Genomic DNA, 20,430 nt, shown 5'->3' on the forward strand with positions numbered 1-20,430 from the left:
GACATTTTTCCAAAGAAGACGTCCAAATGGCCATCAGACTCATGAAAAAGTGCTCAGTATCGCTCAGCATCAGGGAATCCAAATCAAAACCTCAATGAGATATCACCTCACACCAGTCAGAATGGCTAAAATTAACAAGTCAGGAAACAACAGATACTGGCAGGGTTGTGGAGAAAGGGGAACCCTCCTACACTGTTGGTGGGAATGCAAGCTGGTGCAGCCACTCTGGAAAACAGTATGGAGGTTCCTCAAAAAGTTGAAAATAGAGCTACCATATGATCCAGCAATTGCACTACTGGGTATTTACACCAAAGTTACAGATGTAAGGATCCGAACGGGTATGTGCACCCTGATGTTTATAGCAGCAATGTCCACAATAGCCAAACTGTGGAAAGAGCCAAGATGTCCATCGGCAGATTAATGGATAAAGAAGAAGCGGTATATATATATATATATATAGAATTGAATATTATGCAGCCATCAAAAGGAATGGCATCTTGCCATTTGCAACAACGCAGATGGAACTGGAGGGTGGTATGCTGAGTGAAATAAGGCAATCAGAGAAAGACATGTATTATATGACCTCACTGATATGAGGAATTCTTGATCTCAGGAAACAAACTGAGTGTTGCTGGAGTGGTGGGGCTTGGGAGGGATGGGGTGGCTGGGTGATAGACATTAGGGAGGGTATGTGCTATGGTGTGTGCTGTGAATTGTGTAAGACTGTTGAATCACAGACCTGCACCTCTGAAACAAATAATACATTATATGTTAAAAAAAAAAAGAGAAGGTATCAGGAGGGGAAGAATGAAGGTGGGGAAATTGGAGGGGGAGACGGAAACTATGGACTCTGAAAAACAAACAGGGTTCTAGATGGGAGGGTGGTGGGGGGATGGGTTAGCCTGGTGATGGGAATTAAGGAGGGCACATTCTGCATGGAGCACTGGACATTATATGCAAACAATTAATCATGGAACACTACATCAAAAACTAATGGTGTAATATGGTGATTAATATAACATAAAAATAGTAAAAAAAAGTAAGATGGTGGCTTACTAGTTAGCTGCACAATATGCTAGTTGATAGATATATAAGTAGATAGTAAATAAGTATACAGATAGATGTGACAAAATCAAGAAATCTGTTGTTTCACTGTTGTAAGGGTAGATAAAATGTTTTCTAAGTTTTTAATGGAAATTAATTAAACTTCCTTTCTTTGCAAGACTTATTTTTGACAAATTCTGTGTTTTCTGGAAATTTTCTCTATCATCTAGGATAGCATCAGTGAACACATTTTTTTCCCCACCCAGGAAAAAATCTGGTCATACTCATTTTTTTGTGCCTTGTCTATGATGGCTTTCATACTAAGGTGACGGAGTTGAATAGTTGAGAGATCTTTTAATCACACAGCTGAAAATAATACTATCTGGACTTTTCTATAAAAAGTTTTCTAACCCTGATAGAAGTTAACAATTATTTGCCTAATTTTGAGCAAATTCTCTATTTTCAAAATTTTTATTTGCTTTGACAGTTATCCCCCCTTGACTTTTATTTTGTGTGTTTATGCTTTCTCTCTCGTTTTTTTAAAAATTTTGATCAGTTCTATTTTACTATTTAATAAATAATTAACTTATGCTTTTAAAATTATTATTACTATTGTTTGTACCTCTTTGCAAACACATTTTTTAGATTTTTGTACATAGGATTTTGATTATTATTACTTTTTAGAAACTATCAGTTTTTTTATTTTTTTTTTTGTATTTCCTCTTAGGCCTAAGTGCCATATTACAATGTGTCAAACAAACACACAATGTGGAAGGTTCTTTTTATTTTTGTAATAATTTCAATATTTATTTCACTTGTGGCCTGGGTTTTATTTGTATTGTTTTGTTTTTATTTTGTGAAATTTGTTAAACTTTTGATTGTGAGCCTATATATTATCAAATTTCATGAAAGGGCTATCTGGACTTCAGATGCCGGTGTGTTCTATGTGACCAGGGGCCAACGGCTTTGGGACCTGAGTGTACTTTGTCTGATGTGAATATTGTAGTCTCCATTTTTTTAATTGTTTGCATTTGTCTGCTATATTTTTGACACTTTCTAATACTGTTGCCTGTTCCGTTTCATAAACACTTTGTTTTATATATTGTTATATAAACAGGATATACTTGGGATTTATATATCAGAGTTCAAACAAGGAAGTGGAACTGATGTGACTGATATGAAATAAAAGGCATATTATAGAAATTAGGTCTTAAGCATTTTTGGGGAACATGTGAAGATGTCTATGGAAGGATTTTGCCTCTTTGTCAGGTTGTGAGCCTGAAGTCATTGAAGGTCAGGAGTAATAGTAATCAGAAAGGAAAGCTGAACATAAAGTGGGAAGGTATGAGGATCAACTAGATTCTACAAGGAAAATTTGAACCAATGAGGGCAAACTGAAGCTCAAATAATATTCTCATATACTCTAACCTCAGCAACATGGACGACCCTCCAAAAACCCTGACTCTATTTTTCATGAAGCTATATATCACATATGGCACAGAACAAAGAGAATCTGAAGGAAGAGTTCCAATGGGATCTGGAGGAGCTCAGACTCAGCTGCTGCCCTGTGCCAGCAAAGCAAGTCAGAATCAGGTGCTCTACACGAACCTTCAGAGCATTATGGCTGAGGCTTCACTTGGCCTTCCAAATATGGCATACATTTCTCTGGTAGTAAATCATGATCTTGGTGCATACAGTGAAATATACTTGCAGTATATTTAAGTTAATAAAGTTTAGAAAAAGAAAAACAAAAATAATATTTACATGGATGTGCACACAAACACATTGTGATGTATAAATTTTGTTGGCCACTGTAATTTGTAAAAATCTAAAGCATATGTTAATTATCATATACATTTACAATATAACTAGCTAATAAACTCAAAAGTCAACAGTCTTTTTTATGATCAACTTTAGATGATTTACTTTCATTGACTGAAGTATAATATGTACAGGAAACACTAGAATCAATATATAGACATAATTTAATTAGACTGTAGACAGGATTTTTTTGGGGGGGAATTAATTATACATATTTTTACTTCAAATTAAGCACTGATTAAAAAATATAAATGTGGATCAATGCATTCTAAAATATATAATGCCTATCATATAGTGTATGTGGGACTTGTAGAGTCAAATATATTCCTTGTAATATGTCAATTAATCTGCTAGAGAGATATAACTATTCTTATACTTACAGATTAATATACTGAATTTTAAAGAGATTAAATAGTTTGGTCAAGTTCACAGAGTAATTGGAAGAGCCAGGATCTAGGTCCAAGACATCCTGAGTCCAAAATCATCCTCTTTCCATTATGCTGCCCTGGTTCAGTACAAAACAGACGAAGACAGAGGATAGCCCATAGTCACGATTTGCATTTGAAGACTGAAAAAATAAATTTTGATAAATAAATTTATCAATAAAATATAAAAGAATGGATAAATTAAGTAACATTTGAGAGAGTTAAAAAATGATAAAATTATGACCAACTTTAATAAAAGTTTGTGATTCTTATTTCAGATACTAAGAATGTATTTTTTTATTTTGGGGGCCATTCAGTTTTGCCTCAGATGATGAGATTTTATTCACAAGAAACTGAAAACACCACAGCCACTGACTATTAGAAAGTCATTAAGATATGTGGGAAATTCTAGCATAACTTTTAGAAAGATAACAAATACAAAGAAAAGAAAAAGAAAAATACCACATTATAGAGCAATATATTAAAATTTTCAATAAAGAAAATAATTCTTATTCTTGAAACTAAAATTCACTTATTCAACTAGTATGTGGAAATTGTGAATTTTTACAATTTATATCATTAAGGGTCTGAACTTATAAATGAAAATAAAAGTATTTCTAAATCATTATCACTCTCTCTTTTAATAGAAATCTGAGGTTTATAACTCTTGTAAATGAACTTTATGGACAAAATCCTTGTCCTTTGGAAGTTTATAACCCAAGTTGCTGGTACACTATGGTTGCAGAAGAAGAACATCAATTTATTAGAAAATTAGTGTCAGACGTACTTTAGTCTTTCGATAATTCTTATGGAAATATGTCAAATCTGATCTCAAATACAAAATGAATATTGGAGAATGGTGTCAAGATACATCATGCCAGAGTAGTCTCCTCTACTGGAAATAAGAGGTGGTCTCAGAAGAAGAAGAACAGTGTTGCGTAAGAGTTTGGAACCAGACACAGTTTTCTGAGTGATAGTTTGACTCTTCATAATTACATGACTGTGAGGAAGTTTAAAAATCACACTAAAATTCTGTCTTTATCTGTGAATGGGAATGGTATCAAGTATCTCACAATGATTTATTATTCCAGGATAGATAAGCAAACTTTAATAGATCCTGTGTCATGTCCAAACCTAAGTAAAACTAGATTTGTGTGTCTGTATCTAGCTTGAATCAGAGAAGCCTAACCTGATCACCTTAGCTGAAGTGGTCCCAGACATATTTTTATCACTATAACTAATTGTACCTGAAAGTATCTTACCGAGTGGTTTATATGTTTACATACTCATAGTGACAGAATCACTGGCTATTTTGCTCATTACTGTATCCTGAAGACCTTGAACTGTTTCCAGAACATACTAAGCCCTTGACTTTTCTTTTCAAAGGAATTCATGAAATAAATGTGGGAAAATGTTCTAAAAGGTACAAAGCATTAAGCAATTACTTTGACATCCTTTAAAAGAGTATTAGTATGTTAAATATCATAATTTATATAATTATTTCCTGAGATACAGATTTAAGAGTGTACCAAATAACACTATAGGGAGCAAATATAAAAAAGATGGTTAATATTTTTTCTGATTATTATTCTTAATCCAGTACTTTATCAGACATTGCTAGTTTCCCCTCCACCACCAATTTTCCCATTGAGTTTTAGAACCTCTTGAGTTTTAAGTGGGTATACAGCTTCTTAACTAAAAACTACATTTCTCATCATATCTTGGAGATACTTGTTAGTATATGACCAAATGTTTGTCCATGTAATATGAGTGGAAGTCATGTGTGTTACTTTTTTTTTTTTTTTACTGAGCTAGTTTTTCAGTACAGAAGTAATTTCTTTTTTTTTTAGTTTTTCTTTTATTTAATATGTTAATCACTATACATTACATCATTAGTTTTTTTATTTTTATTGTTATGTTAATCACCATATATTACATCATTAGTTTTTGGTACAGTGTTCCATGATTCATTGTTTGTTCATAACACCCAGTGCTCCATGCAGAACGTGCCCTCTTTAATACCCATCACCAGGCTAACCCATCCCCCTACCCCCCTCCCCTCTAAAACGCTCAGTTTGTTTTTCAGAGTCCATCATCTCTCATGGTTCGTCTCCCCCTCTGACATCATGTGTGTTACTTTTATTTCTCAACTTTAAAGGAGGTGAAGATACCCTTATTTTCTTTTGCCTTTAAATCTGGATTTTGGTGCAGATATGATGGTAAGAAATGGAGTAACCATTAACCATCTTGTACCTAGATAAATAATGAAGCCATGTGCTAGGACAGAGAAATAACATAAAAAGACATTAAGCTTCTAACACTGTAAAGGGGTTTTATCAGAATTGTTTAATTGGAGTAGTAAGTGGAAAATTAAAAATGAAATCTTCACTTTTCTTTTTAAAGTTATCTCATTACAGACTATAGCTTATATCTTAACTAAATACATATGTACTTTTCAGGTCAGCCACCCCTGTTATAGTCTATACCAGAACTGTTTCACAGAAGTTTCTGTAGTAAAAGAAATGTCCAATATCCGTGCTGTCCAATATGGCATCTATTGGCTTCATATGGCTATTGAGCATTTCAAATGCGGCGAGTGCAACTGAGGAATTGAATTTTTATTTTATTTTAATTTACATTTAAATTTAATTAGGCAAATGTGGCTAGTAACTAACATATTGGATAACTTAGTTCTAAACCTTGCAATTTCTGAAAAATGTACCCCTTTGATAACCTCAATTTCAGGCATGCTATCTTCAGTCATGCTATTCTTCACTTCCTAAAGGACTTTTCTAAAACATCAATGTTATGAGAGTCAAAATATGAACAGAGGAATGACTCCAGAATTGTAAACTAACAATGATTGGATCCTTGATTGAATCCTCAACTGAAAACAAATTTGTTATAAAGGATATTATAATATGAATTACTTAGATGATTGGAGATATTTGAGTATAGACTTTATATTACATTAGAACATTTTATCATTATTAAATTTCTTCAGTGTGATAATTTTATTATGATTATGTAGAAGCATATACTTGTTCCTAGAATATAAAAAATTTAAAGCCAATAAGCAAAGGGGTAGCATCTTTAAGGTGCTAAAAGAAGAAAAGCTGCTCCTAGAGCTCTATGTATAAAAAAAAAAAAAATCCTTCAAAAGTGAAGGCAGTTTTCACTTTTCACCCCGGGATATAAAGAAATGGAAGGAGCTTCTCTTTCTCCTTTCAATGAGATAATCCGCAGTTCATTTGAAATTTCTGGCTTTTTTACTCTCAAACTCATCATAGAATTGAGGTAGGAGAGAGCAAACAACTGACCCAAAAATCTAAGGAGAAACAGCATCTCCAGGAAGAGAGGAGATTGGAACACATGTCCGTCTGAGGTAGTAGCTACAACAGGATACCATAAGAAGAGTTCGGCTAGAAAGGCAGACAAACTGAAAAAGCCTGCACTAGGGCTACTGAGATAGTGTGAAATCCCTGGAGATGCAGAATTGGGGAGTTTACACCCCCTTATAGGCTCTTTGCCACGAATCCACCAGGTAGACAGAAAAAAGATCACAAAGAACACCCTAAGTGTCAATTTTGGTGCAGACTTGGGCTTGGTAATAGCAATGTAGACAAGAAACTCTATACTCCTGCTGTTTAAGAGGTATTTTTGCGGTGAAGGGATGTCCCTCTTTTTTCACTATGGAATGAAAACCTTAATAATGGGGAAAATGGCAACACTGTCGGCCTTAAGATATTGGTGAATACTCATTACAGCAGGAAATGGAAGACTAAACCCAATTTGGAGAGGAAATACTGAAGGCAGGAAAGGAATAGGAGAAGAAGAAAGCCTACACTGCCTAGACTGTGGAATCAATGCTAGCCCAAGACTGAGACTTCATCAGAACCCCAGCAGAATGAAACTTAATCCCACCCCTGGTTCCAACCAAACCCCTCAACCAAGCTAATAAGCCTCAAATACCAAGTGGTGGGGGAGAGACAGGAGGGGAACAAGAGCTTGCAAAGATGCACTCTATGAGGAACGTACAAAGAAAAACTTACATGTCTTTTATTTTTTTAATTTTTTATTGTTATGTTAATCACCATATATTACATCATTAGTTTTTGATGTAGTGTTCCATGATTCATTGTTTGTGCATAACACCCAGTGCTCCATGCAGAACATGCCCCCTTGAATACCCATCACCAGGCTAACCCATCCCCCCACCTTCCTCCCCTCTAAAACCCTCCGTTTGTTTTGCCGAGTCCATCGTCTCTCATGGTTCGTCTCCCCCTCTGACTTAGATGTCTTTTAAAAAGAAGCATGTTCTGGTAATTTACCTTCCACCCTAGACACAGGCTATCTCTATAGGAATGTGAAAGCTGAGGTGCCTTAAAAATAAACATAGATCTGGGGCACCTGGGTGGCTCAGATGGTTAAGCGTCTGCCTTCGGCTCAGGTCATGATCCCAGGGTCCTGGGATCGAGTCCCGCATCGGGCTCCTTGCTCAGCGGGGAGTCTGCTTCTCCCTCTCCCTCTGCCTCTCCCCCTACTTGTTCTCTGTTTCTCTCGCAAATGAATAAATAAAATCTTTAAAAAAAATAAAAAATAAACATAGATCCAACAATAAATCAAAAACTCAGTGCAACTGCTAACCTGATTAAAACAAATTCCTGCATGAAAATCCTAGCAGAAGGAAAAATGCCATTTTCAGGCATTAAAAAAACAAAACAAAACAAAACAACTAAATCTCTATTGCCCTATACAAAACCTAGATGTTTCAGGAAGTGATTTCCTGATGGTCAGTGGGGTTAAGGGACTATTGGTATTAAAAAAAAAAGAGCATGTATAATAAATACCACAAATTAAGAGTAGTTACAAAGAAGCTATTTTGTGAAAGGTTTTCATCTTTGTCATCTAGAAAATATTAACACTTCTGGGGAAAATTAATCTGGTCAATGATTCAGATTTGGAGGAGGAGATTATTTTATTTTATATATGCTGACATTGACATAAGGCATCCACGTGAATGATTTTTAAAGAGATGGGAATGAAAGACTGAGGTGGAGATAAGCCTTTAATATGTGAAATCATGATTTCCGATGTGTCTAGGTATTAGATTTGGTTTCAACCTAATTTCCACCCCAACAAAAACTGCAGACATTTTATTTCACACAAGCACAACCTCCAAAAAATGCGTTGAGATTGGAAAAAAATCTGACATTCCTTGTATGGTTCTTACTTTGAATTGTTATTCCTTCCACAAGTGGATGATAGTGTCCACCATCCAAATTTCTGCCCAGCTAGGAGTTTTCCTTTAGAGTTCTCTGCCTGGGCCAGCTCCAAATGGATGCAATCTGTTTTTCTTCCTCCCTCCCCCCCTCCCTCCCTCCCTCCCTCCCTTCCTTCTTTCCTTCCTTCCTTCCTTCCTTCCTTCCTTCCTTCCTTCCTTCCTTCCTTCCTTCCTTCCCCTTTTTCTTTCTTTCTTTTTCACATTCTTAGTAAACCTGTTAAAAAATCTTACATTTTTCTTCTTTATATGCTGGTCTTGGGGACATCTATGTTACCATAGATCTGAGCTGGCTGAGAGACAGGTGTCAATACAACTGCTGGAGAAACAGGCTAGGTTTCTAGGCCACCTTGCAGCTTACATTACCCCACCAGCATTTTGTGTCATCTAGTGTATCAGTCGAATTTACATCCCAGACATACTGCCTCCAGAACCCAAAAAAGCCTGACAGACATTGTAATTACACCTAAGTGGTGAAAAGAATCAGATGCAATAATCCATCTCGTACAATTTTAGTAAAGCCTCTATAACCCTCAGAGCACTGGACCCCTAAAACTACTGAAGTGGCAGACCCCTGAAATTTTGTAATAATTTTTCCTCTCTCTCAAATGCATTTGCATTACCAAGCCCTCCACTATATTGTCACTTTTTGATAGCCTGATTAATATGACAACATTGATATAACGCAACAAGGTGATATTCCACAGATGGCCCAGATGCCAATTCCCTTTGAACTATACTACAGCAGAAGCCAGTGGCAAGTCAACACAGTACAGATTAAAAAAATGTATCTTACAAAACAATGAATCATGGAACACTACATCAAAAACTAATGATGTAATATATGGTGATTAACATAACAATAAAAAATTTTAAAAAATGTATCTTACATACCTGAGGCTATAGTAATGTGAGTTAGCAAAGACAGGACAATTGGACAGCAGCTGCAATGGGAAACAATTTGATTGTTTTGTGGTAGTTTGCTGATGCCCTTCAGGATCTATCAGGATTTTTTTCAGTAACAGACTGGTGAATTAAGTAGAGGAGGTAGGTCCCACCATCCTGCATCCTTTAGGTTTCTTTTCTTATGATTTAATTTTTACCTTTTCATCTTTTTCTGCCTTCTGATGTGGGAGGTTGGAGTCTTTCAATATTTTACCAAGGAGATGTTCTGGCTTTGAAACTTAACTTTTAATAGATGATTAGTTATTTAGTCTTTGTCTTTTCCCCAAAGCATTGATTTCCTAAGTATACAATGCCATATAATTGTCGTAGCTTGCTTATTTCTCAAGTGCTTGATATGTTTTACCCTCAGGGGAATTCCTTTCCACTGGTATATTTTCCAGATCACCACTAGTGAAAGTTTAACAAACACACAATTTCATGTTCTACCTATCATCACTCTTGAGGATTTTATTGCCAGCTAGGCATTGGATAAACCACTACAAAATCACATTCTAGAGTCTGTTTTCTAACTGCTTTCTTCTGACCTTGAACTAATAGTCACAGATCTGGTTTCTCTTGAAGCAGCCTTTGAGAGATTTGAGGTCAAAAACATTAAGAGAGTAAAATAATGGGCAGAGTAAGGTGAACTACAATGCAGTTGAAAAAAGATCTTAGCTTATTTGATGGGGAGTTCTGGAGATGAGTTAGCCCTTCAACCTTGTCTCTAATTTGGGTGTGGAGCCAAACCATTTATATCCACATCAACAAATCACTGGACATTTCTAGAAGGGGACACAAGCTTAGGGAAGGTGGCCTCTTCAAGCAAAGGAAATCCCCAGCAACAGACTCAGTTGAGAGCTATCAGCCACTGATACTCCCAACAACTGGGGAATGAGTGCCTCAATCCTGGAAGAGGGGGACCTGGGTGTCTCACCTATTAGACATTAAACAACGTGTAGTCCTTCTCACTTTGTATTGTTGCAGGACTTCTAGGCAATTATCATGAAAAGTAAAGATTTATTGAGGCAGGAGACACAAGGCACTATATATACCTGATCGAACAAATGTGTCTTTCATATATTTCAGAAAAAGTAATGAAGTTTGTTGATGAATATATAAGCTGTGGAAGGATGATTGGTCTTAAAAGGTTTAGAATACAATGTAAGATATAACATAGAGGTCTGTATTTTATATTATATTATTTCTCTATAGTGTTTTTATGTTTTTATGTCAGTAATCTATAACATGGTTTCAGCACAGAGAATACATATACATAATATATTATATATATAATTTTTAATTATTTACCTAATCATTAGCCTCAGTCACAACTTTTTACAGTTCACTGCTTACCCTTATTAAATTACATCATCCAACATGATTCCCTTGAAAATACTTTCAATTCTTTGTTTTAATTTCCATCCACTTTTTCTCCTATTCACCTGCATAAATTCAACTACTTACCTTTATATTTTATGCACTTGAGTAATTGGACATTATCAATAACAACAACAAAAATAACAGAAAAGATTTACTTCATTTAAATTTTGTGATCTTAAATGTAAATAGCCACTATCATTGCCATGAAATTCTTCTATTTAGCTATTTTTCCCCCTAGGAAGAAATGTTTTTCTTCTGCTCTTTCCTTGGATCTCCCTTATCTATTAAGAACCTAGAAGCCATGAGATGTGAAATCTCTACTATTTCTACCACCAAATCTATAGCTTCCTGTGTATACCTGCTTCTTCACTTTTCTTTAAGTTTTTGACGGTCTGTGTTCCTGTGTATAATAGGCCATCTCTTAGGTATTTCCTTTGAATTCCACCACCTCTCACCTGCTCAGACATTTTTTTTCTTGTGTTATAATCTTTCTGTTTTATATCATTAACTTCATATTTTCTACTAGATCTTTCCTCTCTGAATAAAAATATTTTATAGAATTTTACACTTTTTAATCAGGAATGAAGAGAACAAGAGTAAAAAGGAAGGAAGCAAAGAGGAAGTGCAATGCCACTTTAATTTGACAGGACTATATTCATTTTTTAAAAATTCCCCACACTTGTTTTCATTTCGTCGTCTACTCTTTATAGTCTAACCAGTCTGATCTGGTTTCTGCCTCTATGCCTCTATTGAAATTGATGCTGCTAAATCAACAACCACTTCTGCATTAGCAAAAATGACACTTTTTTCTTCTTCAAAGTCTCAGCAACATTTGTCAGAGGTGACTATGCACTATTTCTTGAAATAATCTCCTGCTTTACCTAATAACTATTGAAAATTTCATGTTTTACATTATTTTTGTTGAAAGATAGATGGAAACCTTATGTGCCTGTTGGTACTAGTATAGAGAATATTTGCTGTCATTTAGAAGAAATCTGAGGAACCATGAGATAAAGCAATGCAAACCTGTTTTGGGATTTAATTCAATCAAACATTTACAAAGAAAATGTTTTGCGTTGGGTACCATCTTTTGTTGCTAGATATGGAGAGATGACCTGCCTCCTGTCTGTGCTTACAGGATTTGCAGAATAAAAGTGAGTATCATCTATGGTTCAGTCAGGAGACAGACACTACACAGTAATTTGGACAGAGGATATTTATTATGAGGACTTTTCAATCATAACTGGAGAGTAATAATAAATATGGAAAAAATATGCCTAGGGCTAAGGCAGAGTACTTTACGAAGGATGAACAGAAAAAGTGTACCCCTTCCAAAGGTTCTAATTCATTGTAAAAGGTGAAGTTAAAGTCCTTTCGATGTCATATAAGTTTCCTAGGCTACATGGCTGGAGCTGATCCACAGTTGTCTACTAAGCACAGTCATCTGGGGTACACACAAGCCAAGGCTATTGGACAGGAATACACAGAAAGCCAGGGCAGTGAGCACCTGCTCACCAGGTCTATATGGCCAGAGGAGACAACCTTCCAGGCTGTGGTTGGGCTGAGTCTAGAGGGCAGGTACTCAGAGGGATTTGGAGCTTTAGGAGCCTACTAGGCAATAGGGCAGTGAAAGGTCTAGGACATGTGGTAGATGCCTTGGGAAGACCGTTACTAGGTGGTCACTGTGCCAGGACAAGGCAGAGAACACAAAGGGGTTCACTATATTTAATCCAACAGATGTATCATTCATGCATTTCAAATGACTGCACAATTATGCCTGGTACAGAGCACCACTGGAATATTTTCACGTATATGCTACTGAAAGCTGTACAGCAGGAGTGAGACCAAAAAAAAAAAAAAAAAGCAGCAACACACAGGAGCCAAAAGCAATTCCCCTTCCTACTTTGAACCAGTAAAATGTAATATTGTCCGTACAGCAATGCGGAAATGTCCATCATTACAGAGCAGGAATGAAGAGAAAATTTGTAGCATTGTGACAATAAATTGATAACTGACACCAGGAATAGTCAATTACATTATTATGAGTAGCTAATAAGATAGTCTTTGCAGCTACATTTATCTCAAATTTTATTCCATTCTCACTTTCTTCATTTTTCCATTTCAAGTTATGGCTGCACCATCAACCATATAACCGGAACCATGTAACTTTGCATTTTGTATTAGTTTGTTTATTTGAGAGAGAGAGAAAGAGAGCATGAGCAGGGGAGGAGCAGAGGGAGAGAATCATCAAGCAGATCTCTGCTGAGCATGGAGCCTGACACAGGCTCGACCTCATGACCCATGAGATCATGACCTGAGCTGAAACCAAGAGTCGCAAGATTAACCGACTAAACCACCCAGGTGACACTAACTTAGTAGTTTTATAAACTTTAATAGTTTTACATTCTAGGGATTTCTATTACTTGATTGTAAGATCCACTGCTAATTTAAAATAATACAATTTACTATCTTATCTTACATTTTTAAGTGCTTTGAGGAGAGATTATAAATTATATCACCTGCAGCATTTCCATGACTGCATGTTTATAATGGTTTATGTCATGGAATTTTGACTTCTGATCTGTATGCTTTTTTGTTAGTTGACGTTCTTCCTCTACATGATTATTCATTTTATAATTGTAAAAGATGCTATATTACCTAATTTTTGGAATTCTTGAAGAGACATGACAGTTAACTTAGGGCATGAGGAACAAATTGGCTTGTAAAATATTACATCATAAGATTTTTTTTTCTCTCAGAACTTTGAAGATATTTTCTATTGCTATCTGGTGCTGTAATAACAAGTTCTAATTTGTAACCTATGTTTCTCTCAGGACTATTTATTTTTGCTTTAAGTTTAGAACTGTATATTAATATTTAATCAGGCAGTTCATTTTTTGACCAACTACTTCAGTACTAGGGTATGTTTGGTTTTATGCTTTGTTGGTTAAGATTTGTGGAGAGCTAATCATGGAAAAAATTGGATAAAGAAAGGAAGAAAGAGACCAAAGTAGTGGAAACAAAATGTGTTATTCCTAATACCTCAATATTCTAGAGAAAAGAGGGTGTGTTTAAAAAATTAATGGAAATGCTATGGCCCACGGTTTACCTTCGTGCTTTTTGAGACCCTTTGAAGAAAATGACCATATCGACTGCTGCCACAATAACCTGGAGAATCACGGCTCAAATGGAATATTATCAGATGTGTGGAGCTTTTGTAAGTAGCCCTTGAATCCCATTTGGTAAGGACAAAATCGAGAATTTCCTTCATGATCCAAAATACTACTAGAAAACACTTCACCTGAAAAACAATAGATATTACATGGGGATGGACTTGATGAAGGCTAAGATATGTACCTTAGATTAGGAGACAGATGTAGGACAATAGCCAATAATTATTGCTTTAGCAAAAATAATAGTCAAGGTGAGGGCTTGATCCAGAAATTATTACAATGACCTGAGTACTTCTAAACCCCCAAGCAAATCTCAGTGATTTTTATTTATTTTTTAATTTTAATTTTAACTTAATTTATTTAATTTTTATTTTTACTGAACTTGACAAGTTTTGGTATTAAGGTTACACTAGTCTTAATAAGTTAATTAGATGGTTCACCATCATTTCTTTGTCTTTTTACTATAACTGTTATTTTTAAAAAAATAATCTGTTCTTTCTTTGAAACTTCTTAATGCTTCTTTGAAAAATTTTAGTCTAAATTTTGACTTCTCTGTTTTTTGGCAGTAATATTTTAACACTGTTTATGGTCACTTTTTTTGTATGGCTATTTTTTAAATTTTAATATTTTCAAATGAAACCATCCATTAACTTTCCATTTTATTGGTCTCTTAAATTTTTTACTAATCTTTGCCCACATGTAATAAGAACATAGTTCTATATATTTCTTTTAAAATATTAGACTTTTCTTTATCTTTTAAACAATGTAAAGGTATTTCTTGCATAGGGGTTCTGGATTAATAAGAGTAAACTATCTTTTGAAGAGTTCACCATTTGTAATCCATAAATCATTCTCATTCTGCAATTACAGTGTTTTTGCCAGATAAGACAATACATTTTAGTGTTCATTACTCAATAATAGCCACTTTTACTACTGTAAATTTAATTAACAAATTATATTGACTTTTCTTATGGTCTAACTTGGAGGAACACTCTACTCAGAACTTTAGTTGACAAACTAATATACAAAATATGATTATGATAGCATCTACATTCAATACCATTCCATTGACAAGACCCAAGTAAGATGATTGTTAAAATTTTTGTAATGTTGTGCCCATGTATTTGTATCTTATATAAAGAGAAATAAAATTATATTGATTGAAGACTTATGTCATATACCTTATCGGTTAGTGTTTGATCAAAGAAATGGAAAAAGCATGAATGATAGAAAAAGTAATTTATTGATATAGATATTGATATGACATAAGTGATTTATTGTAAGGATTAGAACTTAAAGCAATTTTAGGAGCTGATAGATCAGAGTAGCTGGCAATCGGGAAGAAAATCTAGACATTGATGAGCAAAAGCTAGGGCAAACTAGTCCACATAATTGAAAATAAAATAACATAGACTGTCTGTAACATAGACTGACTCTGGCCAGGAGCTGAGATAGTCAATCATTTGCTTATTGCTTTTACTGTTGGTCTAGTATTCTTTCTACTCTGCATTATTTTTAAATTACATAACCTTAAATTTTTATTATCTAATAGTGGGCATAAAGCATAATTTATTCAACTATTGGTAAATCATATCTAGATTCGGTTTTTGGATGTCATTGAGTGATAGTAAATATATAAATAAAACAAAATTGATATGGCTATTATTTTAAATTATGTAATATTGGTTATTTTCTAAATGGAATGCACTAAAGTGAAAGAGAGATGATAAATCACTCAAAATAAACAATAATGAAGATTATCTTTTAATTTGCCTAAATTGATGGTAGTTTTAGAAAAAAGGGAAGTATAACTGTGATTATTTTACAAATAACTAAAGGGAATATATGACCCATTTCAGAAAACAAATTATTGAAAACAAAGCAAAAACACAGCATGACACTTAACTTTTAGCTCTAATAACTATTTTCATCTATAATGAAATCCTTGACCTCACTTTCCAATGGTTTAATTTTTCTCTTTGGTAAGAGAGTAAAATAAGAACTTTATACAACATACTTGTAAACTTGGAAATAATAAGGTATACTGATAAATTATGTAACAGTATCATATGCAGGTATTTGATTTTGATTGATTCTTTTTTTTTGCATCATGACACAGAGAACTGGATATTATATTTGAGCTAATTTTTCTTGTTTCATTTTACCTACAAATGAAATACTTGGAATTTGAAGAAATTGCAGAATTTTGCTACCATTAGATAATTTGAGAGGTATGAAATATCAGAACATGTCCTGTGATACAAGATATCACTACCAGAAGATAATAACTGATATGAAGTCAGAGTAATGCCACAGGATATTTGACTATAATGAGTATTATACTTAAGGTTTAAGCAGTTATTTGACAAGAATGCATTGGGTTCCTACTATGGAACATAAATGTGAAAGACATAGTCTTCCTGTAAATGTTCAGCTCTAGGGGTATAGTTTTCTATACTCTGCTCTACGTTCCTGGAGTTAGGACAATTAACAGGACTTCCTGATACCCATGTTTACCTTACTTCCCCTTAGAGAATGTTAATAAGAAGTATCAAATTCTATCAGTATCATATATCCTTGGGATTCTAGCGTGCAAGTTGGTGCCGCCATCAAATACTTGATGTATGCATTTGTTGTGATTTTTAGCATACCTTCATTTATTTTAAAAAATTATCTACATCAGGAAAGAGATGAAATTTGAGAGATGATAGTGAATTTTAAAGAGTTTAATCAAGTCATATTTCAAACTGCAGCTGTTGTTGCAGATGTGGTTCTTGTTGGAATAAATCAGTGTGGATGCCACATCAAGGGAGGCTTTTGCTCCACTGCTTGAAGAGAAAATATTTTTAAATGGTGGTTTTACGTAGAAAACATAATATTGCCCTGATATGAAAATATCAACATTAATATCATATCAACACTAATCCTCTTGTTCAGTGCTCCAGTTTAATTACACCAACTTTGAGAAGTTCACAATCTCACAGGACATCATGCTGATTCACTGTACTGAGGAGGTCCTTCTGATAAAACCTGCAGTTACTTTAGATGCCTCGTATAGAAACAAGCTTAACGAAGAATGGAAGATTATTATGATCAATATGCATCTTATTTAAATGTCTGATGATCCACTGGGATATATGTTGATAGAGCACTAAAAATGTAGAAAAAGTGCCATTTTTAGTGGATTATGCCAAAGCAAAGATTGAAGTGGACAAAGTTAAGAAAGACTTTACTCATGCAAGGTCATTGCAATAAGAGAGAGGCCAGAACTCAGTCAGATCTTAGCTCTGCTAAAACAAAAGTCAGGAGGACTTTTAAGAGATGAGATGAGCTAGCGGAAAAGGGCAGAGGACATCGATTGCAGGGAGGATAGTCAATGGGAGGTGTTGAGTACATTGAGTTATTCCTTAGTTTGCAAATATTTGTCTCTATGATTAGGCCATCTGTGTTTGTGAATTGGCCCCCACTAAAGGTAAGCTTCCATCCTACCACAGAATTGTACATGTTTACAGTGTGAAAGGACGGCTCAGGTCCTTGAGAAAGCCATTCCTGGGTCGTAAAACTGGTGAGATTTTTTAAAAATATTTCAATCTCAAAGGGGCAGAGAAATAATTCATAATTATAAGTTTTCTAAAGTAAATTCTCTAAGAAAAGTGAGCTCAGAGCCTAGAGTCAAGAAAAAGTCTATATAAAGTTTAGTCAAGCTGAGGGAAATGCTAAAGTGACCATGGTCACTTACTTTTGATTTTGAAGGTAATACAGTTAGTTATTTGAACTATTTCTTGGATAGCCTAAATGACTGAATGTCATAATGGGAACTAGAATAAGATGGTTACTCTAACTTGTCTGACTGCATTGGTTAACAACTCTCCCACTTTATGATATAAGAGATGCAACAGCATAAGGAAAGATCTATAACAAATGAGGATATTACATCTGTACCATGGCAATTCATGTGCTGGGAATCATAAGGTCCATAAATGTTATTGAGAAAAATTATCCGTAGTTTGGAAATAATTTCTTCTTTCTCTCCTTCTTTTTTTTTTTTTTTCTTCAAAAAGTTTCCTGACTTGTTGCTTGGCTCTGACAGCACTGAAAGACTTGCTATGAGACATAAAGACATTCCCTGATATAAGCTTCTCATTGTGAACTGGATTTTCAACTGGCTATCCAAAGTTTAAAACAGCATCTCATAATTAAAATAAAATGGTGTACTTGAAATAAGGCCAAAGTTGGTTCTTTTTTTATAATCACTAAATATAATTTTATAATTTTCCTGATATATGATCTTCATGATTTTTTTTTTCTTAGAGAGGGAGAGGGGGGTGGGGAAAGGGACAGAGGAAGAGGGAGAGAGAGTCTTTTTTTTTTAAAGATTTTATTTATTTATTCATGAACAACAGAGAGAGAGAGAGAGGCAGAGGGAGAGGCAGGCTCCCACGGAGCAGGGAGCCCGATGCGGGACTCAATCCCAGGCCCCTGGGATCATGACCTGAGCCGAAGGCAGACGCTTAATGACTGAGCCACCCAGGCGCCCAGTCAAAGTTGGATCTGAAAACATAATTAAGTTCCATGTGTGGTGTGTATGCATATATAGTATGCAAATTCCTTTCATGGCTAGCCATTGCCTCCCTGCATCATATTCATATAAGAATTTCCCTTTCTAGTTTTTTTTGGATGAAAATCAGATACTACTGTTTGCTTTACAGGCTTAAATAAAAGTGGCAGTAAAGGACAGTGGAAAAGTGAAAACTTTTCAATGGCTAATTTGAAGGAGGCCAGATTGTTTAAGTTTAGTATCTATTCAGACTTATAGGCACAGGACAGGGAATGGAAAGAAGTATATTTGGTATATGTGTGACAAGGAGTTTTTGAGAAGCAGTAAGTAAAATGACATTGAAAGAAGGGCCCTGCTGTAAACTGAATGCTTGAGTTCCCCTAAAATTCATACGTTAAAACATAATCTCTACTGTGTTGGTATTTGGTTGTGGGGCTTTGGGGAAGTGATTAGAACATGGGGACAGCGTCCTCATGAATGGGGTTAATGCCTCTATTCACCAGGCATAGAGAACTCCCTTGCCCCTTCTGCCATGTGAGGACACAACTAGAAGGTGGCCTTCTGTGAACCAGGAAGTGGGTTCTCACCACACCACATCTTGGATTTCCTAGCCTCTAGAACTATGAACAATAAATTTCTGTGGTTTAAAATCTGCTCAGTCTACTGTATACTATTATAGCAGCCTGAATGTTCTAAGACTGGCCCAGAATAAGAGGGTTTTTCCCAGTGTAAATGTTAGAGCGGTCTTACTGGTCTGGAGGCCAGGACAGTGCACTTACAACTCTTTCCTTAGCCACACTAGAGTCTGCAGGATGGGATCATAAACAGCGTGCACAGAGCCAAAAATGGGAAATTCTGATGGTATCAGCAAAATGAACTTTCCCCTTATCAAGCCTGCTGAGTGGTTAATTTACCAGTATTACAATTACATTTCAGCTCCTAATAGCATATCTCAGGGAAGTCAGCCAGCTGCCTAGAGACAATTTATCTACATTAGAACCAATGCATAATGGAGGACTTTATTCATTCTAGAGGCAGTATCCCAGGAAGCTGTTGAGAAGTTTCTTATCTTTCAACTCCCTGGAGATGCCTTAATTATTTCCTATTTCCAAGGTTGATTTCAAATTTCGGGGCCAAACTGAGATATATGCAGTATTCTTCAAGTAAGTTTCCTTTCCAGATGTATAAGAATTAATTACTGTTGTTTGCAACTAAATATCACTAATATACAATTTAGATGAAAAGAAGTGAATATATTCCAGATGTATTAAGACAAAAATATCAACAATATTTGACAGATTGATTTCCTGTCACAATGGAGAAGGATAATAAAGATTAATGCTCAAGTTACTTGGCCACCGAAGGGACCATTGCTTCACTCACTGAGATCAGGAATAATGACTTCTCTTACATTTGTTTTGTTTTTGTTTTTTGTTTTTTTGTTTTTTTTTTTTGTTTTTTTGTTTTTAATAATCTGGGTGGTGTGACTACTAGAGAGGTCCTGAGACCAAGTTGGACAGGAGGTTCTATACGGGTTCTAGCTATAAGTACCTCTTCAGTCTCTGCATCAGGAGTGTAGTATGGGAACCTAGAGTCCCAGGAAGATAGCCTGCCTGGTGGACACAGCCATGTCCACATTGGCTTATTGGGCCTGGATGCCTGAGAGCAGGTGTCCTGGAGAGAACTGTGTATGCCCCTAATTGAGCACTTGGTATCCAGGCTTCCTGGAATAGGTCCCTCGGATCTGGGCTATGTAGGAATAAGCAGAGCCACAGTCAGGACATTTGGGGGACATACCCTATT

This window comes from Eumetopias jubatus, unplaced genomic scaffold (genome assembly GCF_037043125.1).
Source record: "Eumetopias jubatus isolate StellerSeaLion01/CBP00866 unplaced genomic scaffold, mEumJub1_p1.0 scaffold_2, whole genome shotgun sequence".
NCBI classification, from domain to species: Eukaryota; Metazoa; Chordata; class Mammalia; order Carnivora; family Otariidae; genus Eumetopias; species Eumetopias jubatus.